An 18309-nucleotide genomic window follows, 5' to 3' on the forward strand; every position below is an offset into this window, starting at 1 on the left:
GAAAAACTCCAGCAAACCCTAAGCCTGTACTTTCTCTCTCCTAAGCTCCCTTCTCCGGTGTATTGATTCAATCTTGTAGATGGTTGCGTTTTTTTTTCCTTTCAAGTATCTCCCTTGAAACAACAACATATAAGAAAATTATCAAGCCAAATCCAAATGTATAGCCTGGTCTCGAAAGAGAAGAGGACTAAGAAATGAACAAGACTGAATATCTGGTATCATTCATAAATTATATAACATGAATCTGCCGAAATTTAAATTTCTATTCTTCCTATAACAAACTAAGCCTTTATTGTCATAGACTTGAAACTATCAAATCTTGAGCTCAAACACAGTTCACACAAACAAAGAACACAAAACATAGACTTAGACATATCAATATCTATACTCTCCAATTACCAAAGATAAAGGGGAAAATTTCCAGCTAGTTCTAGGTGACGTGGCATGGTGATGATCGGGCATTGCCAACTTGGACCCTCCAAAGAGATAGAATCATAATTGAGCCTTTGTTTCCTTCCCAGCTTTGATATGAATTCTTGTATAGTGGCACATATAGCAAACTCGAAGCTATGAAAAATTCAAAGAAACAATCGAATTATTAGTAATACAACCCAGTTTGTGAGGTAATTAATTAATCAATTAAAGAAAATTTTGTCGAAATTTGTCCGTTCTGAGATTACTCACCTCGGAATCTCCAAAATGACTCCAGTCTTCATGCTCCACGAGCCGTCTACAGATTGAACAGGGCTGTTCTGTGCGCCCACGATGGACAATGCGCACATCGTCCTTGAGGGGCCAACAATCTAATGTAATTACCCCACCATCGTCATCCACGTATGACCAATTCGAAGTATTGGAATTTTGACAAGGCTTTTGCAACGTACTAAGTTCCTTGTTCTTGAACAACACCTCCCAGAATTTTACTGTGCAATAATCTGCATCGACATTTAAAACCTCAATTCCATCATTTTGGTGCAACGGAACTCCAAACCAATGAAAGCCTTTGAAATGACAAATGCAGATAACATCTCCATCAATATTACGGTCAAGGTCCTCCACCATTAGCGAATGGAAACAAATAATTTTCTTTTCCTTTTGGCGGATTGAAGCAGAAACATCTATGCTGAAACTCACTTTATAAGACCTGAGGTTTGAGACATTCAGAACAAGGCAAAGAATCAAACCACTATTATAAATCCGTTGATTTGCAGTCAAGGAATAACTGCATCTAATGGCCCGTGACCGGGGGGGAAGTCTTCCCTGCAAATAACCAGGAACAAAAAAAGAAAGTACCATCAATTAATAATCAAAATAATAAATTTACTGACTAGTATATATATATATATATATATATATTCTACGGAAAACATGATAGAGGGGTGACCTGCACTTGTATAATCTTCCTTTGAGTATGTGTCAAGTTATAGGATCCTCGTGCATCCAATTCGTACAATGATTCGATTTCCCAAGGCCTAGGATTTCCTTTAGCTTTTCGCAACAATAGAGGCTTAATGTTCTCAACATTTTTAACTTTGATAGATCAGGTAGTCGTACCAATGAAGCACATTCTCCAATACAAAGTTCAACCAAACACGAGGGAAGCACGGGGAGGCATTCCAATTGTCCACATTCCCAAATCTTTAATTGCTTCAAAGTTTTCAAGGCTGACAAATTTGCTGGGAGAGATTTAAGACATGGCATATCAATGAATTTCAGCTTCTTTAAATTTGGGGGCATCGAAAAATCATCATGAAATTCAGTAATGCAGTTTTTTTCTAGTTGTATTCTATCCAAACTTCTCATTCCCCCAAATGATCTTGATAGCTTCACTAGTGCAGTGCAACATGCAGAATCTAATACCTCAAGCTTTTCTAATAATCCAACACCATCAGGCAACTTCTTGAGTGAGTAACAGCATCGAAGAATAACCTCTTTGAGAGAACACATCCCAAAAATGCTATGTGGGAGTTGTTCTATTCTTGTGTATGTCAAATCAAGCTTCTCCAGGGCTTTCAAGTCACCAATGGAGTCGGGCAATTTCTTAAGTGACGTGCACTCTATGAGAATTAGACTTTTGAGTTGACTCAACTGCCCAATGGACTCGTCTAACTCATCCAATGAATTACATCTTTTAAAGTCTAATTGCTCCAAGCAAGGAAACCATGAAAAGTTTGGAGACTTTGATAAGCGAAAACAATTACTATGATCGAGAATTTTCAACTTTTGAAACTGCCGTAAACATAAAGAAAACATACATATATTACAATTTATAATACTTAATATATTATTGAGAAAAAGAAAAATGTCGAATATTATACCTTATGTTCATCTAGAGGTCTGACATTCCAAAACTGATTAGAGCCATTGTGTAATAGCTTGAGACAAACTAATCTCCTATGATAGAAATTGGAAAGCTGGAAGCTTCTCTCCGGAAAACATTCAAATCGAGAAGAAATGCTAAGAAATCTTAAATTGGGCATTAGCTCCAAAGATTCCATGGTTAGATCAAAAGGTGGCTGTGAGAGGCTCATTCCTTCTATTGTCTCAGTTTCCTAAAAAAAAAAAAAAAAAGAGAGAAAGAAAGAAAGAAAGAAAGAAGAAGAGAAGCAAGCAAGCTCAATCAAATTGATACTGTTTGAAATAGAACTATATTAAGAAATAGAAAAGGAGGGAGGGGATGTGTTTAAGCGTTACCTTATGCCTATTTAATACTTTCGCAATGTCGCCATAAGACCATAGCCTACTACGCTTACTTGGATCTTTGCAGCTTTCTTCTAAGACAATTTTTCTTCCCATGTCTCTAATGTGATCATGCATCGTCAAGCATTCACCATCAAACTTTAGAAGAGATCTTTTTACTAATTTGGATATTGTTGGTTTTGGATGAAAGCCACAAGCTTCCCATAAGGAAATTAAAATTTCCTTTTTCCATCCAATGAAAAAGCAAGCCGCATCAAGAAATATGTCTCTTTGATAATCATTTTCCAAATTGTCATAGCTTATCCTTAGCCTTCTTTGGACCTTTTCAGGAGGAATTTCTTTCAACATTTTTAATGTGCATTTCCATTCATCCTTGTCACTTAGATTTGATAGATAAGACCCAAAGACCTCTAGAACTAGAGGTAATCCTCCAGAATGGTATACCACATCATGTGAGAGTTGCATATAATCTTTTGGAGGTTGGCTATTTTGAAAGGCATGCCAACTAAATAGTTGAAGAGAATGCACATGATCTAGCAATTGAGGCCTGTATATTTTCTCTCCATTAACTTTAGCCAAGTTCAAAACACCTTCATCCCTTGTTGTAATTATGACCCTGCTTCCTTTGCCAAGCCAATTGAGATTACCACCCAAAGCATCTATCTGTTCTTTAGTGTCAACGTCATCAAGAACAAGTAAAACCTTTTTCCTTCTAACTCTTTCTTCTATTAATATTTGTCCTGTAGGAAGATCTCTTATGTCAAAGTCCTCCTTGAAAATATCCTTTAGGAATTGCTTCTACAATGACACTAGACCCCCAAATTGTGTTGCTTGTTCTCTAACATCTGAAAGAAAACAACGGCTATCGAAGGTTGAAAAGATGCCATTATAGACAGCCTTGGCAAGAGTCGTCTTCCCAATACCACCACAACCACAAATTCCCACGAATTGAACATCATTGGAGCCAATGTTTAATAATGTTACTATATCATTTATTCTGGAATCCAAGTTAATACGGTACTTGCACACAGCCAAGCGTGTGCCATCAACCAATTCCCTTAGAGCCCTTTTGACAACTGCTTCAACTACCTCTGCTTGATCCCTACAGTTATTTTAAATAAAATCACAAGAGCAAGCAAGGAGATGAAACTATCAAGTAGAGAGAAGAAGAAACAAATTGAAGAATCTTTTGCAATGAAAATCTGTAAAATTCTAACAGCTATACAAGGAGAAAAAAAAATACATAATGAGACTTAACTGGAGAAAAAAGTTTGTGGGTTGGAGACTTACTTAGTATCATCGAGAACATCTCCTTTCATTTTCCCTACCACTCTCAAAGCTTCCGTCCAGCTCTCTACTTTCTCGGGCTCAAACTTCTTTCGATGTTCTAGGAATGCTTTCTCAAAAGATCCTGTCTGATTCCGAACATCCGATGGGTCAACATAGAAGAATATGGGTATAATTATTTGTTTGTTGGATCTATGACATTGAACTATCTCAGCAAGTTCATCCAGACACCATTTGCTATCTGCATAACCTCTAGAGAAGACAGGGATTGAAATTTTGGAACCCTTGATCGCTTTATAGAGGGCTGAGCCAATTGCTTCTCCAGTTCGTAGTTTTTTACTATCAAGAAATGTATTGATACCTCTGTCCTTCATACTTTTGTACAGGAATCCAATGAAATTGTTGCGAAGATCTTTGCCCCTAAAGTTGATAAACACATCGTAAGTTGAAGAAGATTCAGTTGCAGAGACAACAGAGGAAGAAGAAGCTAAGTCTAAAGCGGCCATGATTGCGACGAAGATAAGTTGTTGAAAGAGCTCTTTCTAGCTATCTCAACCAAAAGTAGTATCTTGTTGACTTCCAAGTTGATCTTGAGTTGTAGGAAGCTAGTGTTGTTCAGTTCTAACTATTTCTAGAGACAAGCTGGGATTAGGTAAATGCCTTAGAGGCCGACCCCGTGGAGTGGAGGATTGATTATTTTCTTGGTCTCAGAGTTGATTTTGGGGGAAAGTATTTTCACAACTTCCTTGTGCCTTGGAAGAATAAAAGTGTTAAGTTGTCCACCTGCTCTGCTCCATGCTGACTCAGTTTCCGTGTTGCTTTGGTATAGGAAATTGTCACACAATTTTCTGTCCTCATGGGAAAGCACCATTGGTTAGTGAGTGTGATCACATTGCCTTGAAAAATATCCCAGATTTCACGTTCATCAATATTTGATTCTATAAATATATAATGATTATCACCAAGCTCTCCACTTACTTTAACCAAATTATCTTATCAATTAATTTACAGGGGTTGGAATATCTAGTCGTCAGTTCTTGTTTGTTTGTAGAAGAATTTTATTACCGAAAAGAGAGAAAGAAGTTGTTGTTTGTTTGCTTTGTGGAGTTAATGATGGTGCTCACCATGTGATTAAAACTGCAAACGAGAAAGCTAATCCGAAACCTAACAACAAAAGCTCTGTGTTTTTTTTCTTCTTTTTTTTCATAATAACAAACTCGAGACCGCTGAGAGAGAGTCGTAGCCGAGAAACTCGTGACCAACGTTTACAGAGTAGAGCAAAATTCAAATCAACAAGTTGCTTTGGCCAAAGAATGAAATCAACAGGTTCTAGGAAACTTTACTCAATAAGAAAACAAAAAGGTATCGATTGATTTCAGAAAGAGATAAAGGGAAAGTTAAATAGTTAAAAGTGCCAGCAGCAAAACAAAGAAATCGTGTTACAAGTTACAACTTCCTCTGACAAACAACATGGAAACCAAGAAGAAAAAAACACTTTGAAGATGTGAAGAAAGAGATGGTGTGACAATTTCCAATGCCAAAAAAATGGAGAAATCGAAAAAATTAAAGAAGGAAGGGACATATTGAACTCCACGTCAAACGGAGCAAGTGGAGACCATTTTCATTCTAAAAAAAAATAATAAAAAAAAAAATTCACGAATATGTGGTGGGTTACTACAAGATTGCTAATTGCAACCATGCCATGCAAGTGGGATGAAAAGTTGACTTTCGTGGATCTCAAATTTGGATTTTGCAACCGATTAAGCGTGTATGATTTTAGACCGTCAAGATTGTGCATGTAGGTGCACATTAATGGCATTGAATTCAAGTAAAATTACTCAAATTTTATGGTGGCTCTTGTTGCTGGACAATCCTGCTCGTCCTTTCAGCCGGTTGAACCTACAAAGATGAGTTTGACCGTGGAGGTCGAGTTTTCACCTTCGACGATCTAGATAGAATTTCGACTAAGGAAGACAATAAAGTAATGAACAATAATAATACGAATAGTGATAATTCTATTCAGCGTACCTTTTTTGTGTGCTCCCTTACCTTTTTATAGGTTTTCTATGTATGAGTTTAAGTGGGACTCAAACCTTAGTTAGGTTGTGATCTGACTCTTAGTCATTGAGTCCTACTCAAACATGAGTAGATGAGTCCTGACTGAATACTATTTCTTTGACTAGAGTCTTATTACCTTGTTATTCAGCCTTTGTACTTATTCGGCCGACCTTGACTTGGTCGGTCTAACTTGATCCGAGCTGGTCGGACTGAGCTCAAACTGAACTGGTTTAAACTTATTTATTCTTTCCTTATCAGCTCTCTTGCTATCCAAACCCCCTCCCAAACAACAAAAAAAATGGTGAAAAAATAAAAGTAAATTCTCATGGTGTCGTTCTCATGATCGAGTTGAGATTCTTTCCACCCAACCTGTCTATCAGACTATTCTTTCACACTCACATATGAGTTCTATGATCTGTCTATGTCGACTATACAAGTGTGAAACCTACATTCAAAGGATCTGTCTGTGTGAGATTGGGCAGTATAAGAGGATAATTTGACAGGCAGACTGGGTGGAGAAGATCTTCACTATCCTCTCATAGCTAAACATCTTTTTTTTTCTTCCCCGCTAGACAGCTGAAGATCCTACGTATACTATTGTCATTCACTTCAAATCCACTTTTGCTAATAATTTAGGTAGTGGCATTGAAGGTGGTCCATCTTTGATTCCATTCTATCCTTAATAAACATGAACATCATAATACCATAATATAACAATGTTATATCACAAATAGGAAGTTCATAATTATGTTGATAAAATAACTACTTTAGGGTCTGTTTGGTTACATGAGTCTGGAGATTTCAAATATCTAGAGATTTCAAATCTATGGAGTTATAATTTATAAAATTAAATGTTTGGTTGTGGAATGAAATATGTGGATTCATCATAAAAAACTATTTGATCAACGTGATTTTTGTGACTGTGCAAATGTATAGCTTTTTTGAAATCTCTAGATTTCACCCTTTACCCATAAATCTATAGATTTACATTTTTAGTGTAAAAAAGTGAATCTCTAGATTTCATGAATCTAGAGATTTTCACAACCAAACGAGTATAATTCTCAGATTCATGAATCCAAAGATTTAAAATATCTGGATTCATGTAACCAAACATGCCCTTAGTTCATCTCAATAAAACTTACTTTAAAAATAATATTATTATTCTAAAATCATATTTAGCGATACGTGCACTTGCACGGTGAAGTTTACCATATACATAACCTAAGAAGCCACTAACACAAACTAGAGGATCTTTTTTTATTTGTTTGGCTTAAGAATCACCAATATCACACCACGACCAGTGCATCCAAACTACCCAATTAATATATCATATTATAATGATTGAAACATAAAGTATTACCATATACAACACCAACTCAATATCAATTTTAATCAAGAATAAGTGATTTGCGCCAAATATTACTCGTCTAATGTGTGTCAATGCTAACTAATTTTGTACCAATACCATATTAGTATCAATGGTATTATTACAATAGGGTTGGGCTGGGTATGGCAGACTACTATCCAGTCTATTTCCTTTTTTGATGTATGACATGTGTCATAAAATCATATCAAATGGTTGAGGTCCATTTACAAGTCACATCAGTTTTATTTTTAATTTTAGTTCTTTACCATTCTCAAAGCTTCCCTCCAGCTCTCTATTGTCTGGTGTTCAACTTCTTCTTGTGTTTTAGGAATACTTTCTTAAAAGATCCAGTTTGATTCCAAACATCAGATGTTTTCATTCCTAACCTGTCTTTGCATCAGCTGAAGACATTGGGTCGAGCCCCTTGGTCAACTCTGGTAATTTTGATCGAAGGCCATGGACTAGGTTCGGCCATCAGTTCCGGACCAAGCTGGTTCACTTGATGGAAATTTGTACAATAGATACAAAAATGATCAATACAATTCCATGAAGATTAAGTATTGTTGGGGTTCAGCTATGCCAACTTTTTCGGGCATATTCGAAATTTCTTCACATTGAGTAGAAAGAATTATTATACATGTAACAACAATTGGGCATAATTAAACCTATGCCCAACCTTGTCTCCAAAGTCAGATACCCCTTTCACACCGTCTCTCAACTCAAACTCTCAAATTCCCCTTTCACACCGTCTCTCAACTCAAACTCTCAAATTCCCTTAAAAGATGTTCCAAATCAAATAGTACTCCATAATTAGATCACAATTCAATTTTTGCTTTCTTAAATGCATGTATCGACCTTTTCACTCTCCTCATTTTATATATGTAAAAGAACATATATAGGAGGCAAATATGAGGCTTTTGCTTCCTTTCCGAAATTCCTTCTTGAAGATCTACTGAAGGTCTTGGTCAAAATCTCAACCCAATCTTAGAATTCTGACCCAAGCTGCTACTAGGAAACTAAAAGAATTGTATCTAATGTGGGTTGATCCACCTTTGCCACTATGAACTTTTGCACCATAGATGCAAGAAAACTGAAATTAAAAACCGATTATTCCATTGTAAATTTTCTATCAAATACTTTTGAAACGACTATTCTAATCAAAATGAGGAGGGTATACCTCCATGTAGTTTATGCTTAAAGAACTTATTTTCTATAATACAATATTAGTGAGTTAAAAGAAAAGAGGATAGCATACCCCAATGAAGAATGCAACATGTCAAGTGTTCACTTGCAGCTGGATGCTTGATCATGAATTCAAGTAGAAATAGTCTCTGAAAAAAAAGGGTTAAGGCTTCATATATTTAACCCTCCTCAAACCCTAATTAAAACTCAAGAGCTCCGTTACTAGGTACATACCGCCTTAATACAAGATCCATGATGAGATTGTAACGCTCATATCGATTTGCCTTACATCACCATTGAACCCCTACATGAAAGGAGACTTGCCACACAAAATAAAGGCAATATTAGTTTACACTGAAAATTACTCACCTCCCTCCAAGAAAATTTGAACTCCACAACAACCTTGAAAGGATGACATGAATTAAGTCATCAATTACAAATCATACATATCTATATAGGCACTTTGCTCATCTTGACAGAGATTAGATAGTCTATGTGACCTTGCTTCACACCTAATATAAAAATTAAATCCAAAAAATTGAATTTTAACTTCTTTTTATTCAGGTATATACCTTGAAACAGCATATAAGTAGTTAAGCCAAACCCAAATGTTAAGCAAGTGAAAAAAAACTAGTAGGGCCTGGTATTTTGTTAGTACCTGATCACAAGCTAAGTAATTAACACCAAGTTTTTTTTTTTTTTTTTTTTTTTTGATAGTAAAATTTTTTTTATAAACGTTAAGCAAAGCACTTACAGCATACATTCATGGGGCAGTCCATGTCTGCTAAACTAGCTATGATAGAGAATGTTTCCAAGAGGGTTGGGGATTTAAACATGGTAAGCTGGGTCTTAATACAATTATTTAGGTCAATCAACATGAGAATAATATGTAAGGGCCATTTAAAGTTCTTCCATCCTGGAGTTAAATTGTTGAGTTCTTCATCATTGCACCAAATTTCATGTAGTGTGATTTCCTTTTGATCTGCAAATTTGATGCCGTCAAGAATTCCACCAATTATCGCTTCTGCCCTTGTTCCCTTGCTGATGATGCCTTTATTTAGATAATGTATTGTCCCATTCCATATGATCCCAACGCTCCATGCCACTGTTTCTATCCCTGGTTTATGAACCCCTGCACACATTAAAATTGGTAAGTGGATTTCCTTAATGTTTTCACATATGCACATGTTGATATTTTCAGTAGACCACTCCAAGCTCCGTTCTGTGTCTCCAAGTTGATTTGGCCTAGTTGAGTTAAGTTGGAGTTCCCCCCATCCATCTATTTATGGTATTGAGTACCATATCTAGATTTGGTTTCTTTCCCTCAAAGAAAGAAATATTCCGTTCCTTCCAGATATAATAACAAGTAATGCTAAACACTGACATAGTCCATCTTTGTGTTGTGTTATCCATCCCCCACTGAGTGATCATGGTTTCACACAGTTGAAGAATTGAGTCAGACTGGGCCATGAGATTTTCTGTTCTGAGACCCAGGAGTCCTGCCGCCCATAATCTCTTGGTCCATTCGCAGGAGATAAACAAAATGCCAATATGTTTCATTACCTTGAGAGCATAATTTGCATAGTGGTGAAGAAGTTATCGAAGGGTATAATGATGCAGCTAGGGGTAATCCTTTGTTCAGTAGCCTCCAGAAAAAGGATTTAAACTTGGGATGTATGGGTAGTTTCCAATGGAATTTCCACCACCTTGTACTCCCCACAGAATTGGTGGTTTGGTTTGTTCTTCTTACCATATTTCCTGCTCTTTTTGTTGTGAATGTGCCATTTGGAGATACCAACGAGATCCAGGAGTCCTGTTCTGTTGTCAGCATTAGATTAGAAGGTAAAGCAATAATGTTGGAATACTCCCTGTTTCTGTATTGTATGGAGTTGACCACATCTTCAACTGTCAATTTGTCCTGCCAGGGGCCTAAGGATGGATCACCTACCAAATGATTTGTGGTGGATGGTATCCAAGGATCAAACCAGAATGAAGTGTCTTTCCCATTTCGCACTGTCTTCTATAATAGCACAAATGCTATTCCATGTCCATGATCCCCTTTTTTTTTTTTTTTTTTTTTTTTTTTTTTTTGTTTTTGGATGAAAAAGAGATGTATTTGGAAAATATCTTGCCTTTAAAAGCTTGGCCCACATTGAGTCTTTTTCAACTAGAAGTCTCCACCCTTGTTTGAGCAGAAGTGCTTCATTGATATTGGCTATCCTTTTGAAACCCAATCCTCGTTCTTCCTTTGGTCTGCAACATCTATCCCAAGATATTAGTGTGAGGCCCCTTTTTTTTGTTGGGTTTCCTAACCAGAATCTTTGGCAGAAGGAATCAATTTGTGAGCAAATACTATTGGGAAATTTGAAGCACTGCATATGGTAGATGGACTGTGGTTGGAGGACCGATTTGATTAGAACTTCCCTACCTGCAAAGGAGAGATTGGATGCTTTCCACAAGGAGAGTTTCCTTGTCATTCTATCAAGAATGAAATGTAGATTTTTAACCTTTGATCTTCCATGGAATAGGTTTGTGCCGAGATACACTGCATCTTTTTTCATTTCGCCTATTCCCATGATGGTTAAAAGTGCTCTTTTTTTTCCACCGGCACATTTCTACTGAAGTAGGCTCCACTTTTTTGTAAATTGATCTCTTGTCCTGTAATGTCAGAGAAAAGTTCCATTGCCGCTTTGAGTGCAAGTAGATCTTCCTTTTCCGCTCTGCAGAAAAGGAAAGTATCATCTGAAAAAAAGAGATGAGAAATTTCTGGGGCCCTTCTAGCCACTTTAATTCCTTGAAATAAATTCAGACTCCTATATTCTGTTAATAATCTGGATAGAACTTCCATGATTATTAGGAATAGGTAAGGACTGAGAGGGCACCTTTGTCGCAATCCCCGGGAGGCCCTGAAGTGGTGATGTGGAGTACCATTTAGTTTGATGGAAAAGGATGCAGAGCTAATAAGAGACTGGATCATTTGTATCCAAGTGGGGTCAAAACCCCAAAAAGATAGAATTCTTGTTATCACTCCCCATTCCGCTCTGTCATATGCCTTGGACATATCCAATTTGACTGCGACATACCCATTCTTTGCCTTTGTTTTTCCCATGAAGTGGAAGATTTCTTGTGCTATCATGATGTTATCCAAAATTTGGCGATTCGGGACAAAAGCAGCTTGACACAGAGAGATAACATTGAGCAATATTGGTCTAAGCCTTCTTGCCAGTAGTTTTGCAATGATCTTGTAAGATACATTACAAAGGCTAATGGGTCGGAAGTCTGAAACTGTGAGCGGCTGGTCTTTCTTGGGAATGAAGCATAAAAGAGTATGATTTGTTCCAGGGGGGAGATTGGGATTCAAGAAAAAATCAGTCACAAACTTAATGACCTCTTCTTTAACTAATTCCCAATGTTGTTGGAAGAAGAAAGCATTAAATCCATCCATTCTAGGTGCTTTATGGGGTCCCAACGAAAACACAATTTGTTTGATTTCATTGGGTTGTGGGATCGAAGACATATCAGTAAGGTTGTTTGAATCAATGATAGATGGAAACAGACTTTCAATAAATTCAGGTTCGAGAGGGTTTGAGGAGGTAAAAAGTCTTTGCAAAAAGTCAGCAAACCCTTTTGCAATTTCAACAGGTTGGGTTACCGGGATCCCATCAATGTGACGGAAGTCAATTTTGTTTATGTGGATGTTGATTTTAGATGAGAGATCGTAAAACCTGGTATTTCTATCCCCATCCAAGATGTATTTGCATCTAGATTTCTGGTGCCGAAAAGTTCTTCAAGGATTGAGGGCCCACATGATATTTTTTGTTTTTTCCCGCATCTTCTCAATCTGAGGACTATGAAGTGCCTGGAGGGCCTCAATTTCGGCAGTAGTATTATGGAAGATGTTATCAATGTTTCCGAATACTTCCCGATTCCAACCTTGAAGAATTCTAGAAAGATTGGCCAATTTGGTTTCCAAATTAACCAATCCAGCCCCAGCCCAAGCCCAGTTCTTGTCTCACGGAATTCCGGATGGAAATTCCAAGCATTTTGGAAATGAAACAATTTCCACCCTCTTCGCAGATTATTATTTTTTCCCAAGAGCATGATTGGATTGTGATTAGAGCCTAAACTTGGTAACCTACGAAGCTGGGCATAGGGAAATGAGGCATTCCAAATCGGACATGTGAAGCACAAGTCCAATCTCTCTTGGATTAAATTAAGAGGTTTTTGTTTGTTGGTTCAAGTGAAGTATTCACCAGGTGCGGTTATTTCCTTAAGGGAGAGGGTGGAAATAATCTCCAAGAGAAGAGGTAAGGCAGGGGATGCTTTAAACACATTCCCAAGTTTGTAAGCAGGATTGATAACTTCATTAAAGTCACCAATGATTGTAACAGGTTTATCCAAATTCTCGATCCGAGATTGAACCATCCGTCAGAATTCTGTTCTTTCGGCATAGGAGGGAGGGGCATAGAGGCATACCGAGAACCAAGTTAAAGATTGAGATGAACATAGAAGGATGAAACACCCCTTATCGACCATAAACAAGGAGACAGATTGGAATTTGGAGATTAGCATGCAAGCTCCCCCTTTAAGCCCCTTCATACCCTCACTATTATTGAAACAGAGAAGATCATAATTATTGAAGATCTTTTTATGGGTCTCCATGAAGATAGGGTGGTTCTGACATTTGGTTTCACATAGGAACACTATATCGGGCTTGTATTTCTTGAGATTTTTAGCCACACTGCTGGGTAAATTTCCCGTTCAATCCCCTTACATTCCAAGAAGATATTCATTATAAAACCTTTCACCCTATTTGCCACAGAAATCAACAGAAAGGTACTCATCTCAAAGAGAAAAACCCAAATAACAAGCTGGCCACCCAAGCTCAGTGCATGAAGAGAGGTACACGGTACAATAAAGAGTACAGACAGCACACAGAAGATTAAACACATAACAAGGAATAACTCAAAGAAAGGTAAGACATGCTAAGATATACAATCGACCTAGGCATAGAAGTGATTCCGAGACATGAACCGAATATTCTTAGTCCAACAATGAAGTATAGCAAGTAAAGAAATAAAAAACACAAGACAAAAGTCAAAAAAAAAAGCAAATTTATGATAGGAAAAAACCTGAGGGGCTTGTGGATCTGGAGCTGTCATTCCATCGTGAGTACTGTGACCATGAGTCATTTTTAACTTTGACAACTCAGGTAGTCGTGCCAACGAACCACAGAATTCAATACAAAGTTCAACCAAGCATGAGGGAAGCGCTGGGATGTATTCCAATATTGCACATTCCCAAATCCTTAATTGCTTCAAAGTTTTCTAAGGCTGATAAATTTGCTGGGAGGCATTTGATCCGTTGTAGAAAAATGATTTCCAGCTCGTCTAAATTTGGGGGTATTGAAAAATCATCATGAAATTTAGTAATAGCGATTGCTTGCAGTTGTATTCTATCCAAACATCTCATTACCCTGAATGATCTTGGTAGCTTCACTAGTCTGACGCAATATCGAAAATCTAGTAACTCAAGTTTTTCTAATAGTCTAACACCATCGGGCAACTTCTTGAGTAAGGAACAACCTCGAAGAATAAGCTCTTTGAGATAAGTCATCCTATAAATGCTATCTGGGAGTTCTTCTATTTCTGTAGATAACAAATCAAGCTTAACTAGTGATTTCAGATCACCAATTGACTCAGGCAATTTCTTGAGTAACTTGCACTCACAAAGAATAAGCTCTGTGAGAGAAGTCATCCTTGGAATGTCGGCTGGGAGTTCTTCTATTTCTGTAGATGACATATCAAGCTTAACTAGTGATTTTAGATCACCAATTGACTCAGGCAATTTCTTGAGTGACTTGCTACAATAAAGAATAAGCTCTTTGAGAGATGTCATCCTAGAAATGTTGTATGGGAGTTCTTCTATTTTTGTAGATGATAGATCAAGCTTAACTAGGGATTTTAGATCACCAATTGACTCAGGCAATTTCTTAAGTGACTCGAATTCACAAAGAACAAGCTCTTCAAGAGAACACATCCGACAAATGCTATCTGGGAGTTTTTCTATTCTTGTGACTGACAAGTCAAGCTTCTCTAGGGTTTTCAAGTCATCGATGGAGTCGGGCAATTTCTTAAGTGATAAGCAAAAGTTGAGAAAAAGACCTTTGAGTTGACTCAACTGCCCAATGGACTCGTCTAACTCCTTTAATGAATGACATCTTTCAAGGTGTAATTCCTCCAAGGAAGGAAACCAAGAAAAGTTTGGGGACTTTGGAAGGTTGTAACAATTACTATGATCGAGAATTTTCAAATTTTGAAACCGCTGTAAACAAAGAGAAAACATAAATATATTATGATTTATAAAACTTAATATTATTATTGGGAAAAAGAAAAAACTCGAATGTTATACCTTATGTTTATCTAGAGGTCTGACATTCCAAAACTGATTAGAACAGTCGCGTGATAGCTTGAGACAAACTAATCTCCTATGATAGAAATCGGAAAGCCTTCTCTCCATAAAATATTCATCAGAAAGAGTAACATCACGGAATCTTAAATTGTGCATCAACTCCAAAGATTCTATCGATAGATCAAAAGGTGGCTGTGAAGCATGATAGAAGAGGCTCATGGCTTCTATTGTGTCAGTTTCCTATAATAGGAAATAACTCAATTAAATGGAAATTGTTGGATAAATAGAAGCAAATTGAAGAAAAGAAGGGGAGGTGGGATGTGTTTAGGTGTTACCTTATGTCCTCTTAATACTTCCACAACATCACCATAAGACCATAGCCTACTATGCTTACTTGGATCTTTGCGGCTTGCTTCTAAGACAATTTCTCTTCCCATGTCTCTAATGTTATCATGCATCGTCAAGCATTCACCATTAAACTTTAGAAGAGATCTTTTTATTAATCTAATTATTGCTGGTTTTGGATGAAAACCACAAGCTTCCCATATGGAAATTACAATTTTCTTTTTCCATATGCTGCATCAAGAAATATGTCTCTTTGATAATCATTTTCCAAATTGTCATAGCTTATCCTTAGCCTTCTTTGGATTTCTTTAGGAGGAATTTCTTTTAATGCTTTTAATGTGTCTTCCCATTCATCTTTGTCACTTATATCTGACAGATAAGACCTGAATACTTATAGAATTAAAGGTAACCCTCCAGAATGGTGTACCACATCATGTGAGAGTCGCATGTAATCTTTTGGACGTTGGCTATTTTGAAAGGCATGCCAACTAAATAGTTGAAGAGAATGCACATGATCTAGCAACCGAGGCCTGTATATTTTACCTCCATTAACTTTAGCCACGTCCAAAACACATTCGTCCCTTGTTGTAATTATGACTCTGCTTCCTTTACCAAACCAATTGAGATTACTAGCCAAAGCATCTATCTTTTCTTTCTTGTAAATGTCATCAAGAACAAGAAAAACATTTTTCTTGCTAATTCTTTATTCTATTAATCCTTTTCCTCTATGAAGATCTTCTATATCAAAGTCCACCTTCAAAATATTATTTAGGAATTGCTTTTGCAATGATACTAGCCCCCCGAATTGTGTTGCTCGTTCTCTAATGTTTGAAAGAAAACATTGATTATCGAAGGTTGAAAGGAAGTCATTATAGACAGCCTTGGCAAGTGTCGTCTTCCCGATACCACCAAAACCACAAATTCCCAGGAATTGAACGTTATTGGAGCCAATATCTAATAATGAAGATAGATCCTTTACTCTCGAATCCATGTCAATGCGGTACTCGCCCTCAGGCAAGCGTGTGTTATTGACCAATTCCCTTAGAGCCCTTTTGACAACTAATTCACCTACCTCTGCTTGATTCCTGTAGTTATTTTATTTAAAAATAAAATCACAAGAACAAGCATAGGGATGAAAATATCAAGTAAAGAGAAGAAGAATCTTTTGAAATGAAAATCAATAAAATTCTTACAGCTACAAAACAAGAGGGGAAAAAAAAAAAAAAAAACCATGAGACTTAACTAGAGAAAAAGTTTGTGTTGGAGACTTACTTAGTATCATCGATAACGTCTCCTTTCAACTTCCCTACCACTATCAAAGCTTTCCTCTAGCTCTCTACTTTTTTGGGATCAGACTTCTCTTGATGTTCTAGGAACAATTTCTCAAAAGTTCTGGTCTGATGCCGAACATCCGATGGGTCAACATTGAAGAATATGGACATGATTATTTGCTTGTTGGATTCATGGCATTGAACTATCTCAACAAGTTCGTTCAGACTCCAGACACCATTTGCTATCTGCATAACCTTTAGAGAAGACAGGGATTGCAATTTTGGAATCCCTGATTGTTTCATAGAGGGTTGGGCCAATTTCTTCTCCAGTTTGCAGTTTTTCACTATCAAGGAAGGCATTGATTCCTTTGTTCTTCATAATTTTGTAAAGGAATCCAATAAAATTATTGCGAAGATCTTCGCCCCTAAAGTTGATAAACACATCGTAAGTTGAAGAAGATTCAGTTGCAGAGAAAACAGAAGAAGAAGAAGAAGTTGAGTCTAAAGCGGCCATGATTGGGATGAAGATAAGTTGTTGATGAAAGAGCTCTAACTTCCGGTGACAAACTGGGACTAGCTAAATGCCCTAGAGCCCAACCCAGTGGAGTGGAGGATTTATTATTTTCTTGGTCTCAGAGTTGATTCACAGAGGAAAGTACTTTGCAACTTCCATGTGCCTTTGAAGAATAAAAGCGTTGTCTGCTTGCTCCATTCTGACGTGGAATGGTGGTATGTCTCTTTCTTTGTTTTCTCGGTTTCCACGTTGTTTGGTTGAGGAAATTGTCACACAATTTTCCATCCTTGTGGGAGAACACCATTGGTCAGTGATTGTGATCACATAATATCATAGATTTAACAGACATCAATTTTTAATTCTATAAATATATATAATGATTATCACCAAGCTCTCCACTTACTTTAAACGAATATCTGATTAATTAATTTATGGGGCTTGAAATATCTAGTCATCAGTTCTTTTTTGTTTGGAAAAGATTTTTATCACTGAAGAAAAAGAAAGAAATTCTTGTTTGTTTGCTTTGTGGAGTTAATGAATAATCACCATGTGAAAAGTTAAGGTGCCGGCAGGGAAACAAAGAAATGTTAGCGATTTCCATTGCCAAACAATGCGGAAACCAAGAAGAAGAAAAAACAAAACCACTCCAAGTAAAGTAACAGTGGAACAAGTGGAGAACACTTTGAACATGTGAAAAAAAGATGGTGTGACAATTTCCTCTTCAAAACAACGCGGAAACCAAGAAAAGTTGAAGAATATGGAGCAAGTGGAGAACACTTTCCTTCTTAAAAAAAAAATAAAAAAAGAACTCTTTCATGAATATGTGGTGGGTTACTACTAGGCTTGTAAACGAACCGGATTCGGCTCAGATACACTAGTATCCAAATCCGATTAGCAAATCCGCTATCCTAATCCGAATCCGACAAAAATCTAGAGAAGACATCCAAATTCGAATCCGAAACTTTATCGGATCTCCGATAATAATCCGATCCGATAAAATATCCGATTATTGATTGATAATTGTCATTTTTTTACATTTTTATTATAAATTTCTAGTTTCTTATTACTGAATACCGCTATCCGAATCCCATTACCGGTATCCCAATCCGATTATCATCTATTTTTAAAGAAAAATGTTAAATACTTTATTCTATCCGGATATTATCCGATCCGAT

The 18309-nt window shown here is 36.9% G+C and overlaps 1 pseudogene across 1 annotated transcript; it reads right to left on the bottom strand.

The window, feature by feature from the left end:
* Window positions 1–211: 211 nt before the first annotated feature.
* LOC149002344 (uncharacterized) lies at window positions 212–17174 on the bottom strand (annotated as a pseudogene). Its single transcript, XR_016170413.1, has 10 exons — window positions 16622–17174; window positions 15340–16434; window positions 15005–15244; window positions 14069–14917; window positions 3991–4529; window positions 2695–3802; window positions 2319–2552; window positions 1391–2229; window positions 685–1260; window positions 212–567 (listed from the first exon to the last, which is right to left on the bottom strand). The product of XR_016170413.1 is annotated as an uncharacterized LOC149002344 (transcript).
* Window positions 17175–18309: the final 1135 nt, after the last annotated feature.

This window comes from Hakea prostrata, chromosome 10, assembly GCF_041222555.1.
Source record: "Hakea prostrata isolate BN-2017 chromosome 10, UWA_Hpros_2, whole genome shotgun sequence".
NCBI classification, from domain to species: Eukaryota; Viridiplantae; Streptophyta; class Magnoliopsida; order Proteales; family Proteaceae; genus Hakea; species Hakea prostrata.